General features: G+C 38.9%; 1 long non-coding RNA gene across 1 annotated transcript in view; it reads left to right on the top strand.

Moving 5' to 3' along the window:
* The window catches only part of LOC132345586 (uncharacterized), a 225,194-nt gene extending 205,996 nt beyond the window's left edge, over positions 1–19,198 (top strand). Inside the window, exon 6 of the long non-coding RNA XR_009495039.1 lies at positions 18,881–19,198. This is a non-coding gene — a long non-coding RNA (uncharacterized lncRNA). The remainder of the gene's footprint in view (positions 1–18,880) is intronic.
* Positions 19,199–20,031: the final 833 nt, after the last annotated feature.

Genomic DNA, 20,031 nt, shown 5'->3' with positions numbered 1-20,031 from the left:
CAATTAAAAGTAATTTTTTAAAATAACTTTTAAAAATAAAAGAGGTAATCTTATGTCCATCCATGTTGCTGCAAATGGCATTATTTCATTCGTGTTTATGACTGAGTAATATTCCATTGTATATATGTACCACATCTTCTTTTTCTATTCCTCTGTTGATGGACAGCCTGCTTCCATGTCGTGGCTATTTGTAAATAATGCTGCAATGAACATGGAGTACATGTATCTTTTCAATTTATAGTTTTCGCCAGCTATATGCTCAGGAGTGGGACTGCTGGATCGTATGATAGTTCTAGTTTTAGTTTCTTAAGGAACCCCCATACTGTTCTCCAAAGTGATTGTTCCAATTTACAGTATCACCAACAGAGTGGGAGGGTTCCCTTTTCTCCATATATTCTCCAGCATTTATTGCTTGTAGACGTTTCATGGATGGCCATTCTGAGCCATAACATGATACTTCATTGTAGTTTTGATTTGCATTTCTGTAACAGTGATGCGGAATATCTTTCCATGTGCTTTTTGGCCATATATTTGTCTTCCTTGGAGAAGTGTCTATTTAAATCTTCCACCCATTTTTTGATTGGGTTGTTTGGGAGGGTTTGTTTTTGTTTTTTTCTTTAATATTGAGCTGCTTTACTTTTTTTATGCGAGCTGTTTTCTCCAATTTGTGGGTTGTCTTTTCATTTTGTTTATGGTTTCCTTTGTTGGACAAAAGCTTTTAGGTTTAATTAGGTCCCATTTGTTTATTTATGTTTTTCTAAAAAGCAGTAACATTGATAGACCTAGAAATTATTGTACTAAGTGAAGTCAGAGAAAGACAAATATATATTGCTTATATATGGAATCTACAAAATGATTCAAATGAACTTAAGAACAAAACAGACTCACAGGTTTTAGAAACAGAAAATGGGGAAGGATAAATTAGCAGTTTGGGATTAAAATATATACACTACTATATATACAATAGACAATAAAGACTTACTGTATAATACAGGGAACTGTAGTTAATATCCTATAATAATCTATATGAAAAGAATCTGGAGAAGAATGGATATATGTTTATAACTGAATCAATTTGCTATATACCTGAAACTAACACAACATAGTAAATAAATAAATATAATTTTTTAATGTAAAGGAGAAATATAGACCCTCAAAAAAAAACTGAGGATATTTATCATTTGTAAACCAGTCCTAAATCAAACATTGAAAGAAGGTTTTAGAGCAGAAGGAAAATGATATGTCAGAAACTGAGATATACATAAAGAAAGGAAGAGTGCTGGAAACAGAATTCAGTTCAGTTGAGTCGCTCAGTCGTGTCTGACTCTTTTTGAGCCCATGATTGCAGCACGCCAGGCCTCCCTGTCCATCACCAACTCCTGGAGTTCACTCAGACTCACGTCCATCGAGTCAGTGATGCCATCCAGCCATCTCATCCTCTGTCGTCCCCTTCTCCTCCTGCCCCCAATCCCTCCCAGCATCAGAGTCTTTTCCAATGAGTCAACTCTTCGCATGTGGTGGCCAAAGTACTGGAGTTTCAGCTTTAGCATCATTCCTTCCAAAGAAATCCCAGGGCTGATCTCCTTCAGAATGGACTGGTTGGATCTCCTTGCAGTCCAAGGGACTCTCAAGAGTCTTCTCCAACACCACAGTGCAAAAGCATCAATTCTTTGACACTCAGCCTTCTTCACAGTCCAACTCTTACATCCATACATGACCACAGAAAAAACCACAGCCTTGACTAGACGAACCTTTGTTGGCAAAGTAATATCTCTGCTTTTGAATACGCTATCTAGGTTGGTCATAACTTTCCTTCCAAGGAGTAAGTGTCTTTTAATTTCATGGCTGCAGTCACCATCTGCAGTGATTTTGGAGCGCAGAAAAATAAAGTCTGACACTGTTTCCACTGTTTCCCTATGTGTTTCCCATGAAGTGATGCGGCCAGATGCCATAATCTTTGTTTTCTGAATGTTGAGCTTTAAGCCAACTTTTCACTCTCCTCTGTCACTTTCATCAAGAGGCTCTTTAGTTCCTCTTCACTTTCTGCCATAAGGGTTGTGTCATCTGCATATCTGAGGTTATTGATATTTCTCCCAGCAATCTTGATTCCAGCTTGTGGTCTTCCAGTCCAGTATTTCTCATGATGTACTCTGCAGATAAGTTAAATAAGCAGGGTGATGATATACAGCCTTGATGTACTCCTTTTCCTATTTGGAACCAGTCTATTGTTCCATGTCCAGTTCTAACTGTTGCTTCCTGACCTGCGTACAGATTTCTCAATAGGCAGGTCAGGTGGTCTGGTATTCCCATCTCTTTCAGAATTTTTCACAGTTAATTGTGATTCACACAGTCAAAGGCTTTGGCATAATCAATAAAGCAGAAATAGATGTTTTTCTGGAACTCTCTTGCTTTTTCGATTATCCAGCAGATGTTGGCAGTTTGATCTCTGGTTCCTCTGCTTTTCGAAAACCAGCTTGGACATCTGGAAGTTTATGGTTCATGTATTGCTGAAGCCTGGCTTGGAGAATTTTGAGCATTACTTTACTCGCATGTGAGATGAGTGCAATTGTGTGGTAGTTTGAGCATTCTTTGGCATTGTCTTTCTTTGGGATTGGAATGAAAACTGACCTTTTCCAGTCCTGTGGCCACTGCTGAGTTTTCCAAATTTGCTGGCATATTGAGTGCAGCACTTTCACAGCCTCATCTTTCAGGATTTGAAATAGCTCAACTGGAATTCCATCACCTCCACTAGCTTTGTTCGTACTGATGCTTTCTAAGGCCCACTTGACTTCACATTCCAGAATGTCTGGCTCTAGGTGAGTGATCACACCATCATGATTATCTGGGTCATGAATATCTTTTTTGTACAGTTCTTCTGTGTATTCTAATAAAGGTAAATTAAATTATTTTGGTTTTCTTATTAATAGAGTATTAGATAACTGTTTAATAATAATATTATATTGACTTACTCTAACATTTGTATAATATAAATGAATGCTAAAATGGAATAAAGGATGGGAGAAAGGAATTAGGAATACTTATATAATTTCTAATGGCATATTAAGTGATACAGTGTCAAAATATATATTAAAAACTCGAGAGAAAACATTACATTTTTAAAAGATTGATAATTGATATTCTAAGAGAAGAGTTAAAGGAGAATCATAAATGATGTTCAGTTAAAACCAGATGATAAAGAAAAAGATTGGCAGGGAAAAGAAAAAAAGTACTATGATAAATAGAAAATAATTTAAAAACTTGGTATAGATTAATATTTAATTAATCCATTAAATATCAATCACTTGAAATGTGATTGATCTAATTCATATTGTCAGAGTGGATTTTATAAAAGACCCAAATATATGTTGCCCACAAAAAACTCATTTTAAATATAAAAACTCAGATGAAAAGTAAAAGGGAAGAGAAAAATGTAACACTCTAATGCTAATCAAAAGAGAGATGAAATAGCTGCATTAATATTACACAAAGCTAATTTCAAAATGACAAAGTTTTGCAAGGATAAATAGAATGATTACATAATGACATATGGATGAGTACTCCCGAATGATATTAGGGGCATAATTTAAAGACATTTTAGGTTTGGTTCTAAGCAACCTTAAAAATGTGAATATTGCAATACAGATAATCACCTAAATTTTGGTTTCCCAGTGCAAATAAATGTTATTTTTATATTACTACTATACTGTAGTCTTTTAAGTATACAATCACATTATGTCTAAAAAAATAGTTCAGATCAGTCGCTCAGTCGTGTCGTACTTTTGCGATCCCATGAAGTGCAGCACGCCAGGCCTCGGTGTCCATCAACAACTCCCGGAGTACACTCAGACTCATGTCCATTAAGTCAGTGATGCTATCCAGCCATCTCATCCTCTGTCGTACGCGTCTCCTCCTGCCCCCAATCGAGTCTTATCCAATGAGTCAACTCTTCACATGAGGTGGCCAAAGTACTGCAGTTTCAGCTTTAACATTATTCCTTCCAAAGAAATCCCAGGGCTAATCTCCTTCAGAATGGACTGGTTGGATCTCCTTGCAGTCCAAGGGACTCTCAAGAGTCTTCTCCAACACCACAGTTCAAAACCATCAATTCTTCAGTGCACAGCTTTCTTCACAGTCCAACTCTCACATCCATACATGACCATTGGAAAAACCATAGCCTTGACTAGATGGACCTTTGTTGGCAAAATAATGTCTCTGCTTTTCAATATGCTATTTAGGTTGGTTATAACTTTTCTTCCAAGGAGGAATCGTCTTTTAATTTCATGGCTGCAGTCACCATCTGCAGTGATTTTGGAGCACAGAAAAATAAAGTCTGACACTGTTTCCACTGTTTCCCTATGTGTTTCCCATGAAGTGATGGGACCGGATGCCATGATCTTCGTTTTCTGAATGTTGAGCTTTAAGCCAACTTTTCACTCTCCTCTTTCACTTTCATCAAGAGGCTTTTTAGCTCCTCTTCACTTTCTGCCATAAGGGTTGTGTCATCTGCATATCTGAGGTTATTGATATTTCTCCCGGCAATCTTGATTCCAGCTTGTGCTTCTTCCAGTCCAGCATTTCTCATGATATACTCTGCATATAAGTTAAATAAGCAGGGTGATGATATACAGCCTTGACATACTCCTTTACCTATTTGGAACCAGTCTGTTATTCTATGTTCAGTTCTAACTGTTGCTTCCTGACCTGCATACAGATTTCTCAAGAAGCAGGTCAGGTGGTCTGGTATTCCCATCTCTTTCAGAATTTTCCACAGTTTATTGTGATCCACACAGTCAAAGGCTTTGGCATAGTCAATAAAGCAGAAATAGATGTTTTTCTGGAACTCTCTTGCTTTTTCCATGATCCAGCAGATGTTGGCAATTTGATCTCTGGTTCCTCTGCCTTTTCTAAAACCAGCTTGAACATCAGGAAGTTCACAGTTCACATATTGCTGAAGCCTGGCTTGGAGAATTTTGAGCATTACTTTACTACCATGTGAGATGATTGCAATTGTGTGGTAGTTTGAGCATTCTTTGGCATTGCCTTTCTTTGGGATTGGAATGAAAACTGACCTTTTCCAGTCCTGTGGCCACTGCTGAGTTTTCCAGATTTGCTGGCATATTGAGTGCAGCACTTTCACAGCCTCATCTTTCAGGATTTGAAATAGCTCAACTGGAATTCCATCACTTCCACTAGCTTTGTGCATTGTGATGCTTCCTAAAGGCCCACTTGACTTCACATTCCAGGATGTCTGGCTCTAGTCAGTGATCACACCACTGTGATTATCTGGGTCTTGAAGATCTTTTTTATACAGTTCTTCTTTGTATTCTTGCCACCTCTTCTTAATATCTTCTGCTTCTGTTAGGTCCACACCATTTCTGTCTTTTATTGAGCCAATCTTTGCATGAAATGTTCCCTTGATATCTCTAATTTTCTTGAAGAGATCGCTAGTCTTTCCCATTCTGTTGTTTTCCTCTATTTCTTTGCATTGTTTGCTGAAGAAGGCTTTCTTATCTCTTCTTGCTATTCTTTGGAACTCTGCTTTCAGATGCTTATATCTTTCTTTTCTCCTTTGCTTTTCGCTTCTCTTCTTTTCACAGCTATTTGTAAGGCCTCCCCAAACAGCCATTTTGCTTTTTTGCATTTCTTTTCCATGGGGAAGGTCTTGATCCCTGTCTCCTGTACTATGTCACGAACCTCATTCCATAGTTCATCAGGCACTCTGTCTATCAGATCTAGTCCCTTAAATCTATTTCTCACTTCCACTGTATAATCATAAGAGATTTGATTTAGGTCATACCTGAATGGTCTAGTGGTTTTCCCTACTTTCTTCAATTTAAGTCTGATTTTGGCAATAAGGAGTTCATGATCTGAGCCACAGTCAGTTCCTGGTCTTGTTTTTGTTGACTGTATAGAGCTTCTCCATCTTTGGCTGCTAAGAATATAATCAATCTGATTTTGGTGTTGGCCATCTGGTGATGTCCATGTGTAGAGTCTTCTCTCGTGTTGTTGGAAGAGGGTGTTTGCTATGACCAGTGCATTTTCTTGGCAAAACTCTATTAGTCTTTGCCCTGCTTCATTCCATATTCCAAGGCCAAATTTGCCTGTTCCTCCAAGTGTTTCTTGACTTCCTACTTTTGCATTCCATTCCACTATAATGAAAAGGACATCTTTTTTGGGTGTTAGTTCTAAAAGGTCTTGTAGGTCTTCATAGAACCATTCAACTTCAGCTTCTTCAGCATTACTGGTTGGGGCATAGACTTGGATTACTGTGATATTGAATGGTTTGCCTTGGAAACGTACAGAGATCATTCTTTCATTTTTTAGATTGCATCCAAGTACTGCATTTTGGACTGTTTTGTTGACCATGATGGCTACTCCATTTCTTCTAAGGGATTCCTGCCCACAGTAGTAGATCTAATGATCATCTGAGTTAAATTCACCCATTCCTGTCCATTTTAGTTTGCTGGTTCCTAGAATGTCAACATTCACTCTTGCCATCTCTTGTTAGACCACATCCAATTTGCCTTGATTCATGGACCTAACATTCCAGGTTCCTATGCAATATTGCTCTTTACAGCATTGGACCTTGCTTCTATCACCAGTCACATCCACAGCTGGGTATTGTTTTTGCTTTGGCTCCATCCCTTCATTCTTTCTGGAGTTATTTCTCCACTGATCTCCAGTAGCATATTGGGCCCCTACTGACCTGGGGAGTTCCTCTTTCAGTATCCTATCATTTTACCTTTTCATACTGTTCATGGGGTTCTCAAGGCAAAAATACTGACGTGGTTTGCCATTCCCTTCTCCAGTGGGCCACATTATGTCAGATCTCTCCACCATGACCCGCCCATCTTGGGATGCCCCATGGGCATGGCTTAGTTTCATTGAGTTAAACAAGGCTGTGGTCCTAGTGTGATTAGATTGACTAGTTTTCTGTGACTATGGTTTCAATGTGGGGAGGACCAACCCCACATCCAAGGACTGGTGGCTGCATGGGCACAGGAGGGCCTAGAGGAGCTATCCCACGTTGAAAGTCAGGAAGTGCGGCGGTGAGGAGATACCACTCGTCCAAGGTAAGGAGCAGAGGCTGCGTTTTACTGGAGCAGCCATGAAGAGATACCCCACACACAAGGTAAGATAAACCCAAGTAAGACGGTAGGTGTTGCAAGAGGGCATCAGAGGGCAGACACACTGAAACCATACTCACAGAAAAGTAGTCAATCTAATTCACTGATTAGCTCTAGTAATTTTCTGATAATATCATTAATATTTTCTATGTACAGTATCAAGTCATATGAAAACAGTGAGAGCTTTACTTCTTTTCTTATCTGGACTCCTTTTTTCTTTTTCTTCTCTGATTGCTGTAGCCAGGATTTCCACAACTATGTTGAATAATAGCGGTGAAAGTGGACACTCTTGTCTTGTTGCTGACCTACAGGGAATGCTTTCAGTTTTTCATCATTGAGAATAATGTCTGCTGTAGACTTATCATATATTGTCTTTAATCCCTTATGATTATACAGTGGAAGTGGGAAATAGATTTAAGGCACTAGATCTGATAGACAGAGTGCCTGATGAACTATGGACCGAGGTTCGTGACATTGTACAGGAGACAGGGATCAAGACCATCACCATGGAAAAGAAATGCAAAATGGCTGTCTGAGGAGGCCTTACAAATACCTGTGAAAAGAAGAGAAGTGAAAAGCAAAGGAGAAAAGGAAAGATATAAGCATCTGAATGTAGAGTTCCAAAGAATAGCAAGAAGAGATAAGAAAGACTTCCTCAGTGATCAATGCAAACAAATAGAGGGAAACAACAGGATGGGAAAGACTAGCGATCTCTTCAAGAAAATATCTTGCTATCAAGAGATAGCAAGGGAACATTTCATGCAAAGATGGGCTCAATAAAGGACAGAAATGGTATGGACCTAACAGAAGCAGAAGATATTAAGAAGAGGTGGCAAGAATACACAGAAGAACTGTACAAAAAAGGACTTCAAGACCCAGATAATCACAATGGTGTGATCACTCACCTAGAGCCAGACACCCTGAAATGTGAAGTCAAGTGGGCCTTCGAAAGCATCACTATGAACAAAGGTAGTGGAGGTGATGGCATTCCAGTTGAGCTATTTCAAATCCTGAAAGATGATGCTGTGAAAGTGCTGCACTCAGTATGCCAGCAAATTTGGAAAACTCAGCAGTGGCCACAGGACTGGAAAAGGTCAGTTTTCATTCCAATCCCAAAGAAAGGCAATGCCAAAGAATGCTCAAACTACTGCACAATTAGGGTTTCCCTGGTGGTTCAGACAGTTAAGCATCTGTCTACAATGTGGGAGACCCGGGTTTGATCCCTGGGTAGGGAAGATCCCCTGGAGAAGGAAATGGCAGTCCACTCCAGTACTATTGCCTGGAAAATCCCATGGACAGAGGAGCCTGGTAGGCTACAGTCCATGAGGAGGTAAAAAGCAACTTCACTTTCAATTTCACTGCACAATTGCACTCATCTCACACACTAGTAAAGTAATGCTCAAAATTCTCCAAGCCAGGCTTCAGCAATACGTGAACCATGAAAATCCAGATGGTCAAGCTAGTTTTAGTAAAGGCGGAGGAACCAGAGATCAAATTGCCAATATCCACTGGATCATGGAAAAAGCAAGAGAGTTCCAGAAAAACATCTATTTCTGCTTTATTGACTATGCCAAAGCCTTTGACTGTGTGGATCACAATTAACTGTGGAAAATTCTGAAAGAGATGGGACTACCAGAACACCTGAGCTGCCTCTTGAGAAATCTATATGCAGGTCAGGAAGCAACAGTTAGAACTGGACATGGAACAACAGACTGGTTCCAAATAGAAAAAGGAGTACATCAAGGCTGCATATTGCCACCCTGCTTATTTAACTCATATGCAGAGTACATCATGAGAAACGCTGGGCTGGAAGAAGCACAAGCTGGAATCAAGATTGCCGGGAGAAATCTCAATAACCTCAGATATGCAGATGACACCACCCTTATGGCAGAAAATGAAGAGGAACAAAAGCCTCTTGATGAAAGTGAAAGAGGAAAGTGAAAAAGTTGGCTTAAAGCTCAGCATTCAGAAAACTAAGATCATGGCATCTGGTCCCATCACTTTATGGGAAATAGATGGGGAAACAGTGGAAACAGTGTCAGACTTTATTTTTTAGGCCTCCAAAATCACTGCAGATGGTGATTGCAGCCATGAAATTAAAAGACGCCTACTCCTTGGAAGGAAAGTTATGACCAACCCCAATAGCATATTAAAAAGCAGAGACATTACTTTGCCAACAAAGGTCCATCTAGTCAAGGCTATGGTTTTTCCAGTGACCATGTATGGATGTGAGAGTTGGACTGTGAAAAAAACTGAGCGCCGAAGAATTGATGCTTTTGAACTATGGTGTTGTTGAAGACTCTTGAGAGTCCCTTGGACTGCAAGGAGATCCAACCAGTCCATCCTAAAGGAGATCAGTCCTGGTTGTTCATTGGAAGGACTGATGCTGAAGCTGAAACTCCAATACTTTGGCCACCTCGTGTGAAGAGTTGACTCATTGGAAAAGACCCTGATGCTGGGAGGAATTGGGGGCAGGAGGAGCAGGGGACGACAGAGAATGAGATGGCTGGATGACATCACCAACTCGATGGACATGAGTTTGGGTAAACTCTGGGAGTTGGTGTTGAACAGGGGTGCCTGGCATGCTGTGATTCATGGGGTCGCAAAGAGTTGGACACAACTGAGCGACTGAACTGAACTGATGTTGAGATATGTTCCTCCTATGCCCATTTTTTGAACATGTTTAATCATTTTTGGGTGCTGAATTTTGTCATAGGCTTTTTTTTATCTATTGAGATTTATGTTTCAATTTGTTAATATTGTGTGTCACATTGATTGATTTGTGTCTATTGAAGAATCCTTTCATCCCTGGAATAAACCCAACTTCATCATGGTAATAAGTTTTTTGATGTGTTGCTGAATTTTGTAAGGATTTTTGCATCTATGTTCATCAGTGATATTGGCCTATGGCTTTCTTTTTTTGTGTTGTCTTTGTCTAGTTTCAGTATTAGGGTGATGGTGGCCTCGTAGAATCAGTTTGGAAGTGTTCCTTCCTCTGCAATTTTTGGAAGAGTTTTAGAGGGATAGGCATTAGCTCTTCTCTAAATGTTTGATGCAATTCTCCAAAAAGCCATCTGGTCCTGGGCCTTTGATTTGTGAGATTTTTGATCACAGCTTCGATTTCAGTTCTTGTGATTTGGTTGTTCATTATTTCTATTTCTTCTTGAATGGATCTGTCCATTTCTTCCAGGTTATCCATTTTATTGCCATATAGTTGTTCATAATAATGTGTTAAAACCCTTTGTATTTCTGCATTTTCTGTTGTAACCTTTCCTTTTTCATTTCTAATTTTGTTGATTTGAGTCTTCTCTCTTTTTTTTCTTGATGAGTCTGTTTAAACATTTGCCAATTTTGTTTATCAAAGAACCAGCTTTCAGTTTTCTTTATCTTTACTACTGTTTCTTTCATGTCTTTTTCAATTATTTCTACTCTGATCTTTATGATTTCAAATTTCCTTCTACTAATTTTGAGAGTTTTTTGTTCTTCTTTTTCCAGTCATTATAGGTGTAAAGTTAGGTTGTCTATCAATGTTATTTTGTTGAGGTAGGACTGTATTGCTATAAACTTCCCTCTTAGAACTGCTTTTGCTGCAACCCATAGGTTTTGAGTTGTTATATTTTCATTGTCATTTTTTTCTAGACTTTTTTTTATTTCCTTTTTATTTATTCAGCAGTACAGTTCAATTCAGTTGCTCAGTCATGTCCGACTCTTTGTGACCCCATGGACTGCAGCACTCCAGGTTTCTCTATCTATCACTAACTCCTGAAGCCAACTCAAAGTCACGTCCATCACGTCAGTGATGCCATCCAATCATCTCATCCTCTGTTGTCCCCTTCACCCCCTGCCTTCAATCTTGCCCAGCATCAGGGTCTTTTCAAATGAGTCAGTTCTTTGCATCAGGTGGCCAAAGTATTGGAGTTTTAGCTTCAGCATCAGTCCTTCCAATGAATATATTCCAAAGAATATTCCTTTAGGATGGACTGGTTGGATCTTCTTGCAGTCCAAGGGACTCTCAAGAGTCTACTCCAACACCACAGTTCAAAAGCATCAATTATTCAGTACTCAGCTTTCTTTATAGTCCAACTCTCATGTCCATACATGACTACTGGAAAAACCATAGCTTTGACTAGACGCACCTTTGTTGGTAAAGTAATGTCTCTGCTTTTTAATATGCTGTCTAGGTTGGTCATAGCATTTCATTCAAGGAGCAAGTGGCTTTTAATTCTGTGGCTGCAGTCACCATCTGCACTGATTTTGGAGCCCCACAAAAAATAAAGCCTCTCACTGTTTCCACTGTTTCCCCATTTATGTGACATGAAGTGATGAGACCGGGTACCATGATCTTAGTTTTCTGAATATTGAGTTTTAAGCCAACTTTTTAACTCTCCTCTTTCACTTTCATCAAGAGGCTCTTTTGTTCTTCATTTTCTGCCAAATGGGTGTTGACATCTGCATATTTGAGGTTATTGATATTTCTCCCAGCAGTCTTGATTCCAGCTTGTGCTTCATCCAGCCCAGCATTTTGCATGATGTACTCTGCATATAAGTTAAATAAGCAGGGTGACAAAACACAGCCTTGACATACTGCATTCCCAATATGGAACCCGTGTGTTGTTCCATGTCCAGTTCTAACTGCTGATTCTTGACCTGCATACAGATTTCTCAGGGAGCGGGTAAGGTGGTCTGGTATTCCCATCTCTTTAAGAGTTTTGTGCAGTTTGTTGTGATCCACACAGTCAAAGGCTTTGGCGTAGTCAATAAAACAAAATTAGATGTTTTTCTGGAACTCTCTTGCTTTTTTCAATGATCTAACAGATGTTGATAATTTGACCTCTGGTTCCTCTGCCTTTCTAAATCCAGCTTGAATGTCTGGAAGTTCAAAGTTCATATGCTATTGAACCCTGGCTTGGACAATTTTGAGCATTACTTTGCTAGCATGTGAGATGAGTGCAATTGTGTGGTAGTTTGAACAGTCTTTGCCATTGTCTTTCTTTCAGATTGAATGAAAACTGATCTTTTCCTTTCCTGTGGCCACTGCTGAGATTTCCAGATTTGCTGGCATATTGAGTGCAGCACTTTCACAGCATCATCTTTTAGGATTTGAAATAGCTCAACTGGAATTCCATCACCTCCACTAGCTTTGTTTGTAGTGATGCTTCCTATGGCCCACTTGACTTTGCATTCTAGGATGTCTGGCTTTAGCTGAGTGATAATACCATTGTGGTTATCTGGGTCATGAAGATCTTTTTTGTATAGTTCTTCTGTATATTCTTGTCACCTCTTCTTAATATATTCTGCTTCTCTTAGGTCCATAACATTTCTGTCCTTTATTGTGCTCATCTTTGCATGAAATGTTCACTTGGTATCTCTCATTGTTTGAAGAAATCTCTAGACTTTCCCATTCTATTGTTTTCCTCTATTTGTTCGCATTACTCACTGAGGAAGGCTTTCTTATCTCTCCTTGCTATTCTTAGGAACTCTGCATTCAAATGGATATATCTTTCCTTTTCCCCTTTGCTTTTCGCTTCTCTTCTTTTCACAGCTATTTTTAAGGCCTTGTCAGACAACCATTTTGCCTTTTTGCATTTCTTTTTCTTGATCCCTGCCCCTCGCACATTGTTCCTAACCTCTGTCTAGAGTTCTTCAGGCACTCTGTCTATCAAATCTAATCCCTTGAATCTATTTTTCATTTCCACTGGATAATCATAAGGGATTTGATTTAGGACATACCTGAATGGTCTAGAGGTTTTCCCTACTTTCTTCAATGTAAGTCTGAATTTGGCAATAAGGAGTTCTGAGTCAGGACCCAGTCTTGTTTTAGCTGACTGTATAGAGCTTCTCCATCTTTGGCTCCAAAGAATATGATCAGTCTGATATCGGTATTGATCATCTGGTGATGTCCATGTGTAGAGTCTTTTCTTGTGTTGTTGGAAGAGGGTGTTTGCTATGACAAGTGCATTCTCTTGGCAGAACTTTGTTAGCCCTGACTGCTTCATTTTTCACTTCAGGGCCAAATTTGCCTGTTATTCCAGGTAGCTCTTGACTTCCTACTTTTGCATTCCAGTCCCCTGTAATGAAGAGGACATCTTTTTTGGGTGTTACATCTAGAAGGTTTTGTTGGTCTTCATAGAACCATTCAACTTCAGCTTCTTCAGCATTACTGCTTAGGGCATAGACTTGGATTACTGTGATATTGAATGGTTTACCTTGGAAGTGAACAGAAATCATTCTGTCATTTTTGAGATTGTATCCAAGTACTACATTTTGGACTCTTTGGTTGACTATGATGGCCACACTCCATTTCTTCGAAGGGATTCTTGCCCACAGTAGTAGATATAATGGCCATCTGAGTTAAATTCATCCATTCCAGTCCATTTTAGTTCAAAGATTCCTAAAATGTAGATGTTCACTCTTGCCATCTCCTATTTGACCACTTCCAATTTGCCCTGATTCTTCAGTAACTTACTGGTTATTTAGAAACCTGTTGTTTAATCTCCATGTGTTGTGAAATATGAAATTAAAAGATACTTACTACTTGAAAGAAAAACTATGACCAATATAGTCAGCATATTAAAAAGCAGAGACATTATTTTGCCAACAAAGCTCCATCTAGTAAAATCTGTGATTTTTCCAGTAGTCATGTATGGATGTGAGAGTTGGACTATAAAGAAAGCTGAGCACTGAACAATGATGCTTTTGAAGTGTGTTGTTGCAGGAGACTCTTAAGAGTCCCTTGGACTGTGAGGAGATCCTACCAGTCAATCCTAAAGGAAAGCAGTCCTGAATATTCATTTGAAGTACTGATGCTGAAGCTGAAGCTCCAATACTTCCGCCACCTGATGCGAAGCACTGACTCATTGGAAAAGACCCTGATGCTGGGAAATTCTGAAGGCAGGAGAAGAAAGGGGACAACAGAGGATAAGATGGTTGGATGGAATCACCTCCTCAATAGACATGAGTTTGAGCTAGCACAGGAGTTGGTGATGGACAGGGAAAACTGGTGTGCTGCAGTCCATGGGGTTCTAAAGAGTCGGAGAAGACTGAATGGCTGAACTGAATGATACTTAAGATTAGGAGGTTTGGGTTGATGTGTACACAGTGCTATATTTAAAATAGATAACCAACAAAGACCTACTGGATAGCACACGGAACTCTGCTCAATACTTGTAATAACCTAAATTCGAAGAGAATTTGAAAAATAATAGAAGCATGTATATGTATAACTGAATCACTTTGCTATATACTTGAAACTAACAATATTGTTAATCAACTAAATCCCAATATAAAATAAAAATATTTAGAAAATCATTCACCAAAACCAACTTTACTCTCCATCAGTTCAGTTCAGTTACTCAGTCGTGCCCGACTCTTTGCGACCCCATGAATCGCCATAGTAGAAGGTAATTATAAAATCATGCTGTTGCATTTTAAAACATAAAAAATACTTAACTTTGATATTATGCTAATTGTCAAATTTTATCCCTTATTATGAAGAAACATTGTTGTCACTTAATGACAGTGTGATATGCAACTTGTTTCTCATTATGATGAAAGGCTGTTTGGGGTGAAAAACATAATTCCATTCTTTTTTATGCATATAAAGTTGAAGAAATGCTACACATACCACAAATATATGACATCAGAAAAGTAAATGGGGGCACAATTTACTTAAATCTCTTGTAATACTGTGGGAATCTTAAGTTACTTCAAGAAGCCTTCTGGGGTGCCACTCAGATTTAGGCTTTCCTTTGAATGTGAATATTTGGTAATATTCATATGATTGAGAGGGAAACTCCTTCCTCATTATACTTAATTTTGAGGAAAACATGTGAAGAACTTCTATTAAATCACTACATTTTGCTTCATAACATTACAAATGATTTCAGTGAATCCTTTAGATGAGTTTACATTCTAGTTAATGTAGATAATTAAACATCCTATATATTTGTTGGTTTGTTGATGATAGTAAACAAAGAGATCTTTTACCTCAGGGCCTAGAGTCACTGTGTTCAAAGTACATTGTCTATAGTTATTATTTATTTAACCAGCACTGCCATGTACTATGCTAGAAACTTATTTTAATTATCACTGCAAACTTACAAGGTACGTGTTTTTATTATTTGCACTTAAGAGAGGAGGGAAAGAAGCAGAGATTAAGGGCACAGTATTTGGTAGCAGATATATCAGCCTGAGCCAAGCCTATTCCCCAGTTAAGCTTTCAACTCCATATTCTGGGGCCCCATGAGATAATTCAGATATAGTAGGTATAGATGCACCTTTGTTTGTCTAAGCTAAAGAGAATTTTAGAAAAGCTATAGCCTACTTCCAGGGAAAACCAATAGTTAAGAGAAATCTTATTATTTACAAGTGTACAGTAAGGTGCTTATTTCTAAGTACTTTACATGTATTACTTATTTAACCACTACGAAGGTCTTAGGTGTTAGGAAGTATTATCCCTATTTTACCACGAGGATTCTGTGACAGCATCATTAAGTAACTTGCCCAACATGCAAATTACAGACCTAGGATTCCAGTCCAGCATCTATTATCTTAATCACTATGTATATTGTCCCCAGAGCAGAAGAGGAAGACATAAAAATGCAAGAGTAGTAGCAGATAGAGCACAACATTATAAGCAAGTAATTCTAAATAGGAAAGTCTTCAAAAGCTCCTTAAAGGATGTAGAATTAAGCTGGACCTTTGAGGAAATGTAGGGCACTGACACTGGACATGACAGAAAGATATGGGACAGGGAAGAGACAGGGAAGAGAAGACATACAGCAGGAGCCCAACCAAGCCAGAAGAACCTGGGAACGACAGTGACTAAGTCATTCATAGTAAACAGCAGAATGAAGTAGGCGATTAGAATTCAAAGGTGGTAAATTCACATCATGAAAAGTTATATATTTTAGATGAAACATCTGGACTTTATACATACTGTTTACAAAGAAAAAGAATTAAACATTTATTGAAATAATAAGATTGGGATTTTGGAAATTTAGTTCTAACTGTGGTAACAGTATGTACTAGTTTGGTCCTAACCACCCTTGTTTAGGCTTATTACCCCAGGAAAATTGTTAATAGCACCTTCTTTCTCCTTTTAAAGATTCCTAGTTGGATAATACATGTTGTTTTTATTCTAACTGGGACTAATTTTTATGCATTGGATTGAAAAAAATCAAAATTTTGGCATTATCATGTATTAGGGAATGTTATTTAACTTATATGCAGAATACATCAGGAGAAACCCTGGACTGGAAGAAACACAAGCTGGAATCAAGATTGCTGGGAGAAATATCAATCACCTCAGATATGCAGATGACACCACCCTTATGGCAGAAAGTGAAGAGGAACTAAAAAGCCTCTTAATGAAAGTGAAAGAGAAGAGTGAAAAAGTTGGCTTAAAGCTCAGCATTCAGAAAATGAAGATCATGGCTCCAGTCCCATCACTTCATGGGAAATAGATGGGGAAACAGTGGAAACAGTGTCAGAGTTTATTTTGGGGGGCTCCAAAATCACTGCAGATGGTGACTGCAGCCATGAAATTAAAAGACGTTTACTCCTTGGAAGGAAAGTTATGACCAACCTAGATAGCATATTCAAAAGCAGAAACATTTCTTTGCCAACAAAGGTCCATCTAGTCAAGGCTATGGTTTTTTCTGTGGTCATGTATGGATGTGAGAGGTGGACTGTGAAGAAGGCTGAGCACCAACGAATTGATGTTTTTGAACTGTGGTGTTGGAGAAGGCCCTTGAGAGTCCCTTGGACTGCAAGGAGATCCAACCAGTCCATTCTGAAGGAGATCAGCCCTGGGATTTCTTTGGAGGGAATGATGCTGAAGCTGAAACTCCAGTACTTTGGCCACCTCATGCAAAGGGTTGACTCATTGGAAAAGACTCTGATGCTGGGAGGGATTGGAGGCAAGAGGAGAAGGGGATGACAGAGGATGAGATGGCTGGATGGCATCACTGACTCGATGGACATGAGTCTGAATGAACTCTGGGAGTTGGTGATGGACAGGGAGGCCTGGCGTGCTGTGATTCATGGGGTTGCAAAGAGTTGGACATGACTGAGCGACTGAACTGAACTGAAGATTTTAAAACTGGAATTGTTTGTCTGAAGAGCAGCTTCACACTACCTACTGTTTTTAAAAAGCCAAGCCAAGCCTCAGTACTTTGTTGTTGTTGTTCAGTTGCTAAGTCGTGTCTGACTCTTTGTGACCCCATGGACTACAGCACACCAGGCTTCGTTGTCCTTTACCATCTCCCGGAGTTTGCTAAAACTCACGTTCATTGAGTCAGTGATGGCATCCAACCATCAGTTCTCTTCTGCCCTCTTATTCTCCTGCCTTCAGTCTTTCCCAGCATCAAGGTCTTTTCCAAAGTGGAAGCTCTTTGCATCAGGTAGCCAAAGTATTGGAGCTTTAGCATCAGTCCTTCCAATGAATATTCATTAGGATTGACTGGTTTGATTTCGCTGTCCAGGGGACTTTTGAGAATCTTCTCCAGCACCACAGTTTGGAAGGATCAATTCTTCAGAGCTCAGCCTTCGTTATGGTCCAGCTCTCACATGACTACTGGAAAAACTATAGCTTTGAATGTATGGACTTCTGTCAGCAAAGTGATGTCTCTGCTTTTTAATACATTAAGTTTGTGATAGCTTTTCTTCTAAGGAACAGCTGTCTTTCAATTTTATGACTGTAGTCACTGTCCACAGTGATTTTGGAGCCCAAGAAAATAAACTTGATACTTACCCTAGGGAAATGTGATAATGTACACTAGAAGGCATGTACAAAGATGATAATTGTTTTATTGTGTTATGGAACAGTTAAAAAAAATAATAGCCAATAAAGAAATGCCTGTATAAACTATAGTACACATTTACTGTGAGTTATTATGCCACAGTTAAAAAGACAAAGAAGCAGGCCCCATGGGTTCTAATATGTAAAGCAAACTAAAGCAATCATATTGTTTTATTTCCTCTATTAATAGTAAAGGAACTAGAAGTAAATATACAACTTACTGAAGAAAGGACTGGCATAAGTTCCATGAACTAATTTAGGAATCTGCAGGAGACATGGGTTCAATGCCTGGGTCAGGAAGATCCCCTAGAGAAGGGAATGGCTTCCCACTCCAGTTTTCTTGCCTGGAGAATCCCATGGACAGAGGAGCCTGGCAGGCTACAGTGAGTCCATGGGGTCATAAAGAGTTGACATGACTAAGCGACTAACACACACTACTCTATGAATACTTGTTCAAGAGAACACGAACTATAGTTGTGTTTGTATACATTAAAAATAGCATACATTAATAAGCATTAATACAAACAAATTAAGATTGTACAAGGCTGTATATATAGATAAAGAAGTAGGCAGACAAAGAAGGCTCCAAATTTTGAACTTTCATTCCTGGGAAAATGATAGCCTCGTTTGGGAAATATTGATGGCAGAAGATATGTGAATCTGAATGTAATGCACTTATTTTTACATCCTTCATTTGAGTCTCTGACAGACCTATTAGGTGGAGATAACGCTGTATCAGAAACTGGTTGAGACACCCCTATTATGTTAGCTCTTATTCTTTCCACCCATCCAGCTGGTCTCCTATAGATTTTTTCCCCTCTTCTCTTTCTTACTTAATTGCACTCTGATAGTGATTGCCCTCTGGTTAAAGTTGTACATTGCACCTGATGTTTACTTCTGCAAGACAACATTCCCCAACCCTCCTTTCCTTTGTGGGCATCTTTCATTACAGAAAGAAGGTCATGGAACCATACCCTGGAGGACACCAGAACCTGATCTGGAACCACTGGACACCAGCCCTAAAAATCTCAGTGTCTCCAGAAGGAAAGAAGAATGCAAGACTACTTCAGCCCTATCTACAGGCTTATTTCCACCCTGACACTGTAAAACCACTTGCTATATTCTGGGTTTTGGGGAGCACAGTTTTGAGGACCTTAGGCTGGCGTGGCCCCTTTGCCTTGCAAAGTAATAAAGTTGCTCTGTTCTACTCCAAAGCTCTGTCTCCACATTTCTATTTGGCACCAGTGAATAAGATCCAGGTTTTCAGCAACAATAACTAGCAAAACATTGATCTTACATCTCTCTTCACACCCTTGAGAGCTTTGTTTACTTGTGTGGGATTGGATATAGCATTACCACATTGTACTGTGGCTATTTTATGTTCTCCTCACTAGCCTGTGAGCTTGAAAATTTTGTCCAACCTTACAATTGTACAGCTTTACAAAATCCAAGCCATGTGTTTATCATTATATTCCATGTTGCCTCTGAATATAACTACAATGTCAGTTTTCCTCATAACTTTTAAACTAATACTTTAACCACCTGTCAGTATACATATTGATTTTTATTTGCATGGAAGAAAATAGGCAACCCACTCTAGTATTCTTGCTTAGAGAATCCCATAGACAGAGGAGCCTGGTGGGCTTCAGTCCATAGAGTCCCAAAGAGTCAGACACGACTGAAGCAACTTAGCACACACAACACTATGACAATAATGTGACAGAATTTATCCCATCATTATGATATACAAGTAAATTTCCATCCTACCAGTCACTGACCTGGGGTGGGGCAGGTCTTCCTTCATTGTGAATCATGAAATATCTGGAGTATAACAGATATAAAATAATATTGTTTGAATTAAAATGCAGAGGTGAAATGTAAGGAATACTGAAATACTTGATGAAATAGAAGTAAAGTATACTGATTTGTTTTTCACATTGTTATACCCCTTTAGTTCATTTAACATTTTTGCATTAGGATACTATATAATGTTTAATAGATATCTTTAATACATATATACCCTCCCTTGAGGCATTTTGAGAGTAAGTATCAGAGCTATAATGCTTGTTTTTTATTAGGCAAGAAATTAAATCGATGAGCCAA

Source organism: Bos taurus, chromosome 6 (assembly GCF_002263795.3).
Source record: "Bos taurus isolate L1 Dominette 01449 registration number 42190680 breed Hereford chromosome 6, ARS-UCD2.0, whole genome shotgun sequence".
NCBI classification, from domain to species: domain Eukaryota; kingdom Metazoa; phylum Chordata; class Mammalia; order Artiodactyla; family Bovidae; genus Bos; species Bos taurus.
This window is presented reverse-complemented; position numbering and strand designations above follow the sequence as displayed.